At 40.5% G+C, this 14,253-nt stretch overlaps 1 long non-coding RNA gene across 1 annotated transcript in view; it reads right to left on the bottom strand.

Moving 5' to 3' along the window:
• Positions 1 to 14,253, bottom strand: part of LOC124520079 (uncharacterized) — a 178,780-nt gene that overhangs the window by 149,720 nt on the left and 14,807 nt on the right. Inside the window, exon 2 of the long non-coding RNA XR_006964245.1 lies at positions 11,129 to 11,193. This is a non-coding gene — a long non-coding RNA (uncharacterized LOC124520079). The remainder of the gene's footprint in view (positions 1 to 11,128; positions 11,194 to 14,253) is intronic.

Below are 14,253 nucleotides of genomic sequence, written 5' to 3'. Positions count from 1 at the left end.
CCTTTTCAGACCTTTATTTTTCCCATATGGCTATTGATATAATATATGCTTATTAGAAATTTTTCAAACAATATAGTAAATATAAGTGATAAAGTAAAAGCCACTTGCTGTCTTACCCCCCAGTGAAAACCGCTGTAAACATTTATCATCCATCCTTTGAGATGTTTTTCTATGCATGTGCATGTTATATGTAAAATAATAGGATCTCCTTATGACAGTGTATCATAAATACCCTGTATTTGCTTTCTATTGCTGTTTAACAAATTACCGCAATGTTCCAAGATCTAGCAATTGTTAAGTTGTAAGTTCCTTTAAGGAATTAGGAAATCATTGTTATTTATGACATCCTTTGTGTATACAGGCATACCTCAGAGATATTGTGGGTTTGGTTCCAGACCACCACAAATAAAGCAAATACTGTGATAAAGCGGGTCAAATTAATTGTTTGGTCTCCCAGTGCATATAAATGTTTACAGTATACTGTAGTCTATTAAGTGTGCTATAGCATTATGTCTAAAAAATAATGTACATACCTTAATTGAAAAATACTTTATAGGGGTGCCTGGGTGGCTAAGTCGGTTGAGCATCCAACTCTTGATTTTAGCTCAGATCATGATCCGAGGGTAGTGGGATAGAGTCCCACATCCGGCTCTACACTCAGCATGGAGTCTGCTCAGGATTCATTCTCTCTCTCTCTCTCTCTCTCCCTCTCTCTCCCCTTCTTCCCCTCTGCCCCTCCCTGTTATCCATTCTCTCTCTCTCTCTCTCTCTCTCAAAAATAAATAATAAAAATCAAAAATACCTTCTTGCTAAAAAAAAAATGCAAACTACCATCTGAGCTTTCAGCACGTAGTAATCACTAATCACAGATATTAACAAATATAATAATAATGAAAAGTTTAAAATATTGCAAGAATCACCAACACATGACACAGAGGCACTAAGTGAGCAAATGCTGTTGGAAACATGGTGTCAATAGGCTTCTTGACACATAATTGCCACAGCCTTCAATCTGTTAAAAAATGCATTATCTGTAAAGCACAATAAAGCAAAGCATAGTAAAATGAGGTATGTCTGTATAAACATATCCACCATAGTTATTAAATATTTTTTTGGCATCTGGATGAGATGTTACATCTTCCAACAGCTAAAGTTTTTGAGCAAAAATCTCATCTCAAAGCTCTTATTAGCTGACTCCAAGCCTGTCTTTATTTAATATTTATTTATTTTGAGAGAAAGAGCATGAGCAGGAGAAGGGCAGAGAGAGAGGGATACAGAATTCCAAATAGGGGATATCCCAAGTAATAGGGCAGAGCCCAGTACAGGGCTCCATCCCACAAACCATGAGATCATGACCTGAGCCTACATCAAGAGTTGGATGCTTAACTGACTGAGCCACCCAGGCACCCCTAAGCCCATCTCTGTTTTTAAGACAACAGTGGTAGTCATTTAGGAAAGTCTGGAAAGACACAGGGCCTGGAGGAGGCCTGAGATGAACCTAACAATTCCACTACTGTAAGAAGAAAGAGGAAAGTATGAATTCAATTTATAAAAGTAAAAGTAAAATAAGCCTTCTGCTTATTCAGTAGTTTAAAAAATAATGAAAATTTCTTAGCCAGCACTATATAATTTCTGGCTTGCATTCGTTTTTAAGTCACCAACAAAGAGTAGTTGATTTACATATTGATTTATAATTTCCAGCTTTCAAGGAAGGGATTACCTCTAACCACAATCTATAGGAATCTGTTTCTTCCAAGAAAAACAGAGTGGGAGAAAAGTAGGGAAGGAGAGCACAGGAAATGATTAGGCTGCCCCTTATTACTCAGTGTTTATTTTCATCCAGGGAGATTACCTTCCCCTCAGAGTAAAGCACTAGAGAACTTTCTGGAGCCACTGTCAATTTTTCCAGCCTCTTGGGAAAGCTGTTTGGCAGTGTATATCAAGAAACGCTAAAACGTTTATATCCTTTAACACAAGATATTAGATAGTGTGGACTGGCCCACTGGACAGAATTCTAATTTCCTTCTCGTGTCTTTGGGCGCGGTGGAAATGAAATACCACATTTCCAGATGCCCTGCAGCTACAGGTCCAGGTATGAGTGAAGTTCCATCATTCAGACGCCTGGATTCGGAACTGAGTTTAGAGGGGAGCAAGTCAAGAGGCAAGGCATCCATTTGCTAAGGCAATGTGATTTTACAGCAAGCAGCTTCTTGGTGTGGGGTTTTCTGATCCTGGCAGAAGAAATGAAATCCCAGGGCTAGAAACTGTCTCTGGAAACCCCATTTACTTTTACACGCATTCCAAACAATTTTGGAAACCACAGAATATATGATAATAAACACTTCGCTTAAGTTAGCTAGAGTAGTTTCTGTTATCTGCCACCGAATGCCAACCAGGCCAGCTGTGTCCGGGTCTCCAAGACCACCCTCAGGCTTGATGGTTCCCTAAAAGGACTCAGAAGACCAGAAGCTAGTGTAGCCACAGCTGCCATTTATTGCAGCAAAAAGGATAGAGTAAAATCTCAAAGGGAAAAGGCACGTGGGACAAACACAATCTGGAGGAAACCAGGCACAAGCTTCCAAGAGTCCCCTCTTAGCAGAGTCACACAGGATATGCTTAATTCCTTGGGCGATGATGTATGACAGCAAGGGCAAAGTGTCGTCAACAGGGGAAGCTCACCTGAGAGCCTGGTTGTCAGTGGTTTTATCAGGGGTCAGTCACACACAGTGCCTGCAATGGTGGACCTCAGTTACTGAAGCTCCACAGCCACAGGGGGATCTCAGGTGTCCACCGTAAAGCACGTAGTAAAAACGATCTAGAAAAGCAGTTATAGCATGGCTCGAGACCCCAGACATGAAAAACACTCATTAATGAGAATATTCCAAGAGCTCAGTCCCCACGAGCCAGCCAAGGGCCAGTCACAAACACAGCCCTCATTGGAGTGACCCAGAGCTGCTGAGTTAACCCTTTACCACCCACTGGGAACTCCACTTATGGACATTCATAGTAAAGAATTACCCAAAATATGGAAGAAAGTAAAAAAACATGAAGACAGTAATTGTAATTTAAAACAGCAAAACATTGGGGGTAGGGGTTGAGGTTTTGGGACTGAAGTTCTCGCAGTAAGAAAATGGGTTATGTCAATTATGGTTCATCCACTTAAGTTTTAGGCAACCACTAAAACACCACTATGAAGCAGTATCATTCATTTTATGAAGCACTATGTTAAAATGATTATATATAATATGGAATGAAAAGCCAGGGTATGAAAGCATACATATACTCTAATTACAACTATGTAAAAAAATAAGACATCCACCAAAAAAGCAAAAATTGGGTAATTTTTTATTTTCAAAATACTCTTTAACATGGCTCTTTACTTTTATAATAAAATAATTAATTAATTAATTTTTCGGGGCACCTGGGTGACTCAATCGGTTAAGCATCTGATTTTGGCTCAGGTCATGATCTCATGGTCCATGAGTTCAAGCCCCACATTGGGCTCTGTGCTGACAGCTCAGAGCCTGGAGCCTGCTTCGGATTCTGTGTCTCACTTTCTGCCCCTCCCCCACTCATGCTCACTCGCTCTCTCTCAAAAAATAAAAAAAATAAAAAGTTTTCAAATAAAAATAAAAAAAATAAGTTATTTTTTAAAACCTCAAGCAAATTAGTCACAGTTTTGTTTTTGTTTTTGTTTTTTATTTCAGTTGGATAAGTAGAGGTTCCTAGAGGCAATAGTGAAAAAATAGATCTAGGGACAGCAAGTGGGCAACTACCATGTAATGAAAAATCAAATTGAAAGTCATATCCATACAACCATAATCAATTTGGATCTGGTCAAATATTACATAGGTTTAATTTCCCAGTATTAATCCATTGTAGTTTCTGTGTGGAAACCATGGTGTCACTACATATGGTCCACGATGAACAGAAGTAGCTGGAACGTTTGGTCTTGGTGGTAATCAATATGGATATTGCAGGTTGGTCTAAAAGGGAGGTTGTCACTTGGCATGGTTTCCTTTTAAGTTTGAATGTTTGTCAACTTTAGCAATTTCCTCTCCCCCCATATAAGAAAGTCTTTAATGCTTTTCATATAATGTTTGTACAGCATGGTATAGCTTTAAATTCCTTTTCAAATGCTAATTAAATCTCTCGTGGGTAGAAATTATTAACTTATCAAAAGTAGGTTTAATTAAAATTTTTGGAGAACCTAAAGTCTTAATAAAAATAAAACAAATGAAATTTTAACTGGTGATGTGTATTTATTAAGGTTTTAAGTTACCTTAAGTAAAAATCCACAACACCTTTCTCCAGAACCCAATGGTAACTACAAGAATGTCATTTTATGGGCAAAAGACATGAATAGACACTTTTCCAAAGAAGACATCCAGATGGCTAATAGACACATGAAAAAATGCTCAACATCACTCATCATCAGAGAAATACAAATCAAAACCACAATGAGATACCACCTCACACCAGTCAGAATGGCTAAAATCAACAACTCAGGCAACAACAGATGTTGCCAAGGATGCAAAGAAAGAGGATCTCTTTTGCACTGCTGGTGGGAATGCAAACTGGTACAGCCACTCTGGAAAACAGTATGGAGGTTCCTCAAAAAGTCAAAAATAGAACCACCCTACGACCCAGCAATTGCACCACTAGGGATTTATCCAAAGGATACAGGTGTGCTGTTTCAAAGGGGCACATGCACCCCAATGTTTATACCAGTGCCAATGACAATAGCCAAAGTATGGAAAGTGCTCAAATGTCCACCAACAGATGAATGGATAAAGAAGATGTGGTATATATATACAACAGAGTATTAGTTGGCAATCAAAAAGAATGAAATCTTGCCATTTGCAATAATATGGATGGAACTAGAGGGTATTATGCTAAGCAAAAGTCAGAGAAAGACAAATATATGACTTCACTAATGTGGAATTTAACATAAAAAAACAGATGAACATAAGGGAAGGGAAGCAAAAAGAATATAAAAACGGAGAGAAACAAAACATAAGAGACTGTTAAATACAGAGAACAAACTGAGGGTTGCTGGAGGGGCTGTTGGTGGGGGGACAGGCTAAATGGTTATGGGGCATTAAGGAAAACACTTGTTGGGGTGAGCACTGGGTATTATACATAGGGGATGAATCACTGGAATCTATTCCTGAAATTATTATTGCACTCTGTGCTAACTTCAATGTAAATTAAAAATAAATAAATTTAAATAAGGAAAAAAAAAACAATGTTATTTGTAAGATGGTATGTTTGATTAGCACGACTTTACAGTGACCCTACTTTTATGCTTCAAGGATTAAAAATTTCATGTATTCATTCTGTTTACTCACTGAGCAAATATTTACTGAGTGCCTACTATCCCAGGCACTCAACATACAGCAGCAGTAAACAAAACAGAGCTTACAGTCAGGGCAAGGGTTCATGAGGGAAGATAGGTGACAAAGAAATGTATTAATAAAGTATTTTACATAGTGTAAGTGCTTACAGGGTAAGAGGATAAATAATGATGGAACAGGGTGCTATTTTTAATACAAGACTCAGTGAAGCCCCTAGAACAGGTGACATTGGAGCAGAAAGCAGACTGCAGTGAGGGAGGAGGCCATGCAGGTGAGCAGCACTCCATGCAGAGGGAATTTGAGAGGCAAAGGCCCTGAAAAGGGACCGCACTTGGTTTGTCTGAGGTACTACAAAGACTTCAAAGAGGATAAAGAGTAAACAAAGGTGGGGCGCCTGGATGGCTCAGTCAGTTAAGGATCTGACTCTGACTCGTATTCTTGGCTCAGGTCATGATCTCATGGTTCATGGGATGGAGCTCCATGCTGGGCTCTGTGCTAACAGCGCAAAGCTTGCTTGAGATTCTCTCTCCCTCTCTCCTTGCTCCTCCCCAACTTGTGTGCACATATTCTCTTTCTCTCAAAATAAATAAATAAACATTAAATAAAAAGAATAAACAAAGGTGTGTTAGACTGCTTGGCTGCCATAACAAAGTACTACAGACTGGGTGGCTTAAGAGAAATTTCTTGTCTCACAGTTCTAGAGGCTAGAAGTCAGAGCTCAGGTGTTAGCGGGGGTGGTTTCTTCTGAGGCTTCACTCCTAGGCTTACAGATAGCCATCTTCTCCCCATGTCTTCACCTGGTCTTCCCTGTGTACACAGCTAAGTCCTAATTTCTTCTTCCTATACAGACATCAGTCACACCGGCCAAATTGGAGGATCTCATTTTAATGTAATTATCTCTATCTCCAAATACAGTCACATGCTGAGGGCCTGGGGTTTAGGACCTCAACATACAGATTTTAGGGGGACACAGTTCAGCCCATAACAAGAAGGGAGGGGTAAAAAGATAAAAAGTCAAAGAGATGGGAGGCTTAGGGGAGCAGACTAGGTAGGGCCTTGCAGGCCACACAAGAGTGTGAACTCTTCTGATGGAAACGGGGAGCCACTGGAGGGTTTTAACCAGGAGAACAGCATTAGCTGTTCTTGGATTTCAAAATCACTCTGACCCCAGCATGGACAATGGATTGGAATGGAGCAAGGGTAGAAGCAGGGAAACCATGTCATAGAGTGGAGACAAGACCTTCTCTTTTAATTAGGACAATCAAGAAAGGACTCCCTGATGGCATAACATTGAACGTGAGTGAGTAAAATGAATAAAAAGTAAAGGGAAATTCCTGCTAGTACCTGAGGAAAGAGAGAAGCAAAACAATTTTTCAGTAGAAATTGAATATAAAGAAGCCATGTAATGAATTTAAGGTTGGAATAAGTATTACAGGATTCCTACTTTCACATGATTTAAATATGTTAACTTATTTATTAGCTTGACTCGGCTAATTTGCTTTTCTTTCCTATTGCTGCTGTCAGATTTTTTTTATTCCCATTTTATTTCATGTACTTTCTGCAAACTGTTTTGTGTCTTCTTTTATTTGTCATTTATAACTGAAATTGAAATGTTAAGTACTAACCTGAAATATAGTCATAATTTCAGTAGCACTTAGTATTTAAATAGCGAGATTATCCACATACTACAATCATGTACTCATTAGAGTCACTGAAAAAGCAATCAAAATTAGAGCTCCAGGAGCTCTTAATAACTTTTTAAAGTTTATTTATTTTGGGAAAGAGAGCACGTGCACACATAAGTGGGAGAGGCAGAGAGAGAGGGGGAGAGAGAGAATCCCAAGCAGGCTCTGCACTGTCATGCAGAGCCTGATGCAGGGTTTAATCTCATGAACTGTGAGATCACGACCTGGGCCAAAACTAAGAGTCCAACGCTTAACCAACTGAGCCACCCAGGAACCCCACTCTTAATAATTTTACATGTAAAGAAGAAACTAAATAAAGAGAAAATAAAAACGTTTCTTAATACGCTTCAGAAATATTGGAAACTGCTTTGCAAGTTTGGATTTTTTGATGCCCTCCATGCTGTGGCATTGCTACTCTCTGCCAACCTCAACTCACAAAGACTTGCCACAGGGTCTTCTTTTCCAAGGCTCCTTGACCCCCTTCTCAACCCCATCCTGGAAGGAAGCAACAAAATAATGGGGACCTGGAATTTCCTAGACACCTAAACTACTGCCCTTCCAGCAACATCGTACATGCAAAAATTCAAGAAAGCAGAGAAAGAAGGAAGGAAGGAAGGAAGGAAGGAAGGAAGGAAGGAAGGAAGGAAAGAAGGAAGCAAGGAAGGGAGGGAGGGAGAAAGGGAGGGTGGATCTGCATATATTTTGACCTAGCAATTTTAGTTCTAAGAATTTACTGTATGGAAGTATTTTAAAGACCCTCATCACAGCATATATCACTGAAAGAATGAAACAGCCTAGAAGTCTAGCGATAACAACTTTCCTTCTAGAGCCCCCAATTGGCTGTACTTCCTTCACTTGCTTAATTCCTACTCATCCTACCAGGGCTCAGTTTAAATTCCACTTTGAGGGAACCCTGTCCTGGCCCCCAGGATGAGAGAGAGTAGGGCATTCTGCTAGTGACTCAGATGGCATCCTCTTTTCCTTTGTAGCTCTTACCATAATAGTTAAGTAATCACATGTACAGTTCTTAATGTTTGCCTTTCTCCTTCTCTTCTCAGATCATAATTTCTGTAAGGGCAAAAACGAGGCCCATTTTCTTCACAGCTGTACCCTCAGAGCAGATCACAGTGCCCAGAAGATAGCATGCCCTCAATAAATATGTGTTGGCCCTGGATCTACTTTAAATGGATAAATTTTATGGTACGTGAATTACATCTCAATAAAGCTTTTTAAAAAAGATGTTGCCATTAATCTGTAAATTAATTAAACATTAAACTAATGAAAATTGTCAGACAGTGGCATACAATGTAGTTAGAAAAAAATATTTGAGCTGTATGTCTACTGACACGGAAAAATCTTCAAGAAATAGTATGCAAAAGAGTTTTATAAAACAGTTTACACAACAGGATCCCATTGGTTTGGTTGACAAAAGGATATACCCATATATTCAACTAATATTTATTGAATGCCCATATTTCCAGCCACCATTCTAAAGGTTTGAGATTCCAGTGAATAAAGATCCTCGTTATTGTGGAGCTTATATTCTAGCATGGCAGATTGGCCATAGGTAATAAACATAATTAATAACATCTTACAGTATATTAGAAGGTAAAAAGGGCCATGTGGCGGGGGGCGGGGGGCATGGGGTTGGTAGGCGAGTATCTGGGAGTGCTGGACAGAGACATACTGCAGTTTTAAATGGGAGGTTAGCCTAATCCTTTGCAAAGGTGAATGAAGACTCAAGAGAGGGAGTTAGCCAAGCATGTATCTGACAGAACAGCAAGCCCCCAAAGCATGTTTTGTTTTCTTCTGCTCAAGGAACAGGGTGGAGATCAGTGTGGCTGCAGCAAAACAAACAAGAGGGAGTGCATTAGGAGAGGAGGCCCAGGTAGTGATAGTCCCTTGTTACCATTGTAAGCACTTCAGTTTTCACTCCATAAGGGGCGGGGGTGGGGGGGTATTGCAAAATTGTGACCAGAGAGATGATTCCCGTTTGAGAGGATGGCTCTGGCTGCTGAACTGGGGAGTATGGGAGAAGCAGGGAGGATGTTTAGAGTCCAGCACAGTAATCCAGACAAGAAAGGATGGTGGCCCACACCCAGGAAAGGGCAGAATGGGTGGCTAAGAGATGTTCAGTGCCCAGATTTCTAAGGATAGAGCCAACAGGATTTCCTAATGGACTGAACGTGAGGTGTGAAGAGAGGAATCAAAAACCAAAGTTTGGGGTCTAAGCACCTGGGGGATGAAGTTGACAATAACAAAAATGAAGGCAGAGGATGAAGCTAGTTTGAAAAGAAAGAATTGGAATTGAGCTTTGGATGTATTATTTTTGAGACATCTACCAGACATCTGTGGTATACTGTTTTCAAATTATCATAACTGGCACCCTCTGCTAAATTAGCTGCTGAGAAGAGTCCAGGACTACATTGCCCAGAATCCCCTTCTCCATCAGTCAGCCAGTGAGAGGCCTGAACTTTGAGGCACTTGTTCTCTGGAAGTGGTTGCAGCTGCAGTGAGGTTCCAAGTGGCATCTGGTTGAGCATTCTGAAAAATGCCCACGTGGGGATAGTTCGTGGGTGCTTGTTATTCACAGTAGCTTCAGGACTTTACTGACTATAGCCTGAAAGATTCGGTGCAAGGATCCCAAAATGTGCCATGGCTTCCAGACATGTAGGCTAAAACACACGTGACAATTTTTGACTGTCCTTTCTTCCAACCAATGGCCTTCTAACCATTGTTTAAACTTCCATTCGTAGTCAGCATGCATAGTCTTCTGTTTCCTTCACTGATGAAACATGCAAATGGAGATGTGCAGTGGGCAGTTGGGAATGTCAGTCTGGAGTCTAAGGTGGGAGGTTGGGGCTGGAGATGAGATTTGGGGGTCAGCAGCTAATGACGGCATTTAAACCTTGAGCTTGAACAATCACCAAACACAGAGAGAGAAAAGTTCATTAACTAAGCCTAAAGCAAACCAACCTGGACAGGCCGCAGGAAAGAAGAGGCTAAGTCTGCTAAGGAGGAACCAATGAGGCAGAAACATCCAGACCAGCCTGGCACCCCAGAAGCCAGAGGAGAAACAGCCACAAGGAGGAGAGAATGGCCAACCATGCCAAGAGCTGCTGACTGGTCGATTAGCTGACAGCTGAGAACTGACCCACCAGGTCACATAAAGTGGATGTTTTTGGTAACCTGGACAAAAGCAGTTCTGTGGAGTAGAGGGGGATTTTTAAGCCTGATTGGAGGGGGTTTTAGAGAGAATGAGAGGAAAAGAATTGCACACAGCTGTGTTCATTGTAAAACGCCCAGTGACTTACATGAAAATGCCAACAAGCAATATCTCTGGGTCATGTTATTACAGGTGAGGATTTTTACTGATTAGCTCAAATGAATATGCACTTCTTCTATAATTAGTAAAAATAAAATTATTATCAACAGCTCTCTCTAAATGCTTCAATTACCTATCTGCCATGGCCAGAGGCTGACTCTGAGTTCCAAGGGGCTCCAGTCTAAGAAACAGAAAGTGTAGACAGATACAAGTTCCTGGGTGTCAGTCTCACGTCCCAGACACTGTGCCACCTTCTCTTTATCCCAAGAACACCAAATGATGCACCTACTGTCTGCTGTTCCCAAACTTCAATTACTGAGCATTTTCAAATTAAATAGCACCCTGACAACTTCAAAATTCTTTTCAATTATTAAAATAAATGTTTATGGAACACTTCCCATATAGCAGGAATTTGCTAAATAAACATTGCATTTAAAAAGATGAACGTGGGGTACCTGGGTGGCTCAGTCAGTTAAGCACCCGACTCTTGATTTTGGCTCAGGTCACGATCTCATGGTTTGTGAGTTTGAGCCCTGCACTGGGTAGTGTGGCCCCTACTTGGGATTCTCTGTTTCTCTCTCTCTCTCTCTCTCTCTCTCTCTCTCTCTCGCATTTCCTCACTAGCACGCGCGCATGCTCTCTCTCTCTCTCAAAAATAAACAAATAAAACTTCAAGAAGATGAATGTGATTGTCAAGTGCTTAATTTACACCGTGAACACCATTTATTCAGGATAGCCAGAGACCCATCTAGCAGATATACCTGTCAATCCCACCGAGGAGAGAAGGCAAACATGAGAAACTTCAGGCACTTGAAGCTTGTAGGACCTAAAAAGGTAAAAAGGAAACCTTGAGAGATCTAAATGTGACATTTTATAAGGAGTGTTAACTTGTTATTGGGATTTAAACAGTTGAGAGATTTTTGTGAACTGCTTCTGAATGGGGGCTCTCTTCCTGATGTTCTGTATCCAGCACCTTCCCAGTAGTGCATATGGTTAGCACTTAATTAACATTTATTGAACTAATTACCTCACTTACTCTCTTTTACAGAAATAGTCATAATGATTATCCCCTCTTTCTAGCAAGTACAAAGTTAGGTTTAATGAGGGCAGACTAATTAACATACGAGGAAAGCTGGAGAATCTTCAAATGTTTGGAAGACCCATGGGGGTGTTTCTCTCCAGCCTCCAGATGATTTCTGTCATGTTAATAGTGATGGGCTCAATTTCTAGTCCCTGGGGTTGCAAAGTCCATCTGCCAGTGAAGGGGATCTTCAAAGTACAAAAGGAAAGAAAACAAGGATTTTAAAAAGTGGATTTGACAATATACTAAGGTGAAAAATAATGATGTTACATCTCGAAGAATCTTCTAACCATTGATAATAGACATACAGTAAAATCTTATAAGGTTAATGAATAATAATGAAGCTAACTGCTTTTCGTGCATTACCTAAATTAATGTTCAAAACAACTGGAAACAGAATTATTAGCCTTATTTTACAAATGAGAAAACTGAGGTTTTGAATGGACTGAATGATGAATGACCTAAGGCTGGGCTCAGGGCTGCCCCGATGAATGAGGGAAAGCACCGGTGGGGTCCCAAAAGGGGACACAGAAGCATTACCAGTATGTTTGTGCCACAGTGATCAGAAAAAGAAGAGGCACAGGAGTCCAATTCTGTAGGAGGTTTAGCAGCATTTAGGGACCTCCTAGGTACAGATAGATTCTTGGTATATAATTGCTCAAGAGAAAGAAGCCAGAATCGAACTTACATTATATCAAAGACTCAGGAATACACAGCTGTAGATCTGTTATCAATGGTTATCAGGAGGGAAGAATAGGGACTCCTGGGGTGGCTCAGTCGGTTAAGCACCTGACTTCAGCTCGGTCATGATCTCACGGTTCATAAGTTGGAGTCCCGCATCGGGCTCTGCGCTAACAGCTCAGAGCCTGGAGCCTGCTTGGGATTCTGTGTCTCCCTCCCTACCTTTCCCCCACTTGCACTCTCTCTCTCTCAAAAATAAACATCAAAATTTTTTTAAAAAGAGGGAAGAATAAACATGAAAGCCTTGGGGGGATGACAACTGTTAGAATGTCAAGCTTCAATAATTTGTGACAACCTAGGAAATCTCAAAAGTGTGTATGCAGAATTGCTTCAAATTGTATTACATTCCCATGCTGTAATGAAACATGTCAAATTTATTTGCAATGTAAAATGAAGTGATGAACCTTGACCAGCAGGTGGCAGGCTTACCTCATGACGATTTTTTAAACTTTGCAGAGGGATTACAGTAAACTTTTGATTCTAATATCATTACAAAAACTCATGTTTAGCAGGAATTAGAAGTACAATATTATTTGATTACACTGTGTCCTGGAACTTCATGACTAAGGTTGACTAAATTTGTTCATTCAATTAACTGCAAGAAGACAAGATAATACAGGTAGGTATTAAGTGAATTCATCATCAAGACATTTCCATACACTAGACATAAAGTACAATGTCTAGACAATTCTAAATCATGGGGGGAATAATATATTTAAATATTGATTTCCTGAGAACCCTGGGGGGTTCAGTCGGTTAAGCATCCGACTCTCGGTTTTGGCTCAGGTCATGATCTCACAGTTAGAATTCGAACCCCATATGGGGCTCTGCACTGACAGCGTAGAGCCTGCTTGGGATTCCCTCTCCCTCTCTCTCTGCCCCTCCCCTGCTCTTTCTCTCTCTCAAAAATAAATAAATAAATAAACTTTAAAAAACAAATAAACAGGGGCGCCTGGGTGGCTCAGTTGGTTGAGCGTCTGACTTTGGCTCAGGTCATGATCTCACAGTTTGTGGGTTTGACCCTGCATTGGGCTCTGTGCTGACAGCTCAGAGCCTGGAGCCTGCTTCTGGTTCTGTGTCTCCCTCTCTCTCTGTGCTCCTCCCCTGCTCACATTCTGTCTCTCTCTCAAAAATAAATAAAGATTTTAAAAATTTTTTTAAATAAATAAATAAATAAATAAATAAGTAAAAATGTTAAAATGAATTTAAAAAAAGAGTATGTCTTTCTTCACCTTATTTACATTCAGATAACCTCGGGTTTCACTAACTAATGTAATAAGTTAACATGCATGACTTCCCCCAATAGTACGTTGGGCAGAAAGGAGGAAAGGAGAAGGTTCCTGCCTTCAAGGAACATATAACCATATAATAGAGACAAGAACAGTAGAATCTTATGTTCCTGGGAACCTTCTAAAATTCTGAAATACATGATTCCATATATATTCCCCTCAAAAGACCTACATTATCAAAGAGCAGGATGCCAGTTAGTTTGACTTTTGAGTAGGGAATGGTCAGCTAGGCACTCACTAACTCAACTACTCATTACCACCTCACCCCACAGCCCGACCCCCACACATTCGCACATCTTCAAAACTCGGGTGATTAAAATTTGTATGTCAGAAAAGCTTCATGTGCCTAGGTATCAAAGTTCCTTTTACCAACAGAACCAGAAAATGTTCCATCTACAAATGCCAGGTCTAATAAACACATGGCACAATAAAAACATAAAGTGATATCGGGGCACCTGGGTGGCTCAGTCAGTTAAGCGTCGGACTTCGGCTCAGATCATGATCTCGCAGTTTGTGAGTTCAAGCCCTGTATCAGGCTCTGTGCTGATAGCTTGCTCAGAGCCTGGAGCCTGCTTTGGATTCTGTCTCCCTTTCTCTCTGCCCCTCCCCCACTCACACTCTGTTTCTGTCTCTCTCAAAAATAAAAAAATAAAATAAAATAAATAAATAAATAAAAACCATAAAGTGATATCAGGGCGCCTGGGTGGCTCAGTCGGTTAAGTGTTCAACTCTGGCTCAGGTCATGATCTCACAGTTCGTGAGTTTGAGCGAGCCC

The sequence above is a fragment of the Lynx rufus genome, unplaced genomic scaffold (assembly GCF_022079265.1).
Source record: "Lynx rufus isolate CCGP_SWC_20201006 ecotype Redwood Valley unplaced genomic scaffold, mLynRuf1.p SCAF_3, whole genome shotgun sequence".
NCBI classification, from domain to species: domain Eukaryota; kingdom Metazoa; phylum Chordata; class Mammalia; order Carnivora; family Felidae; genus Lynx; species Lynx rufus.
Note: the sequence above shows the minus strand (reverse complement) of the source record. Positions and strands in the feature narration are given on the sequence as shown.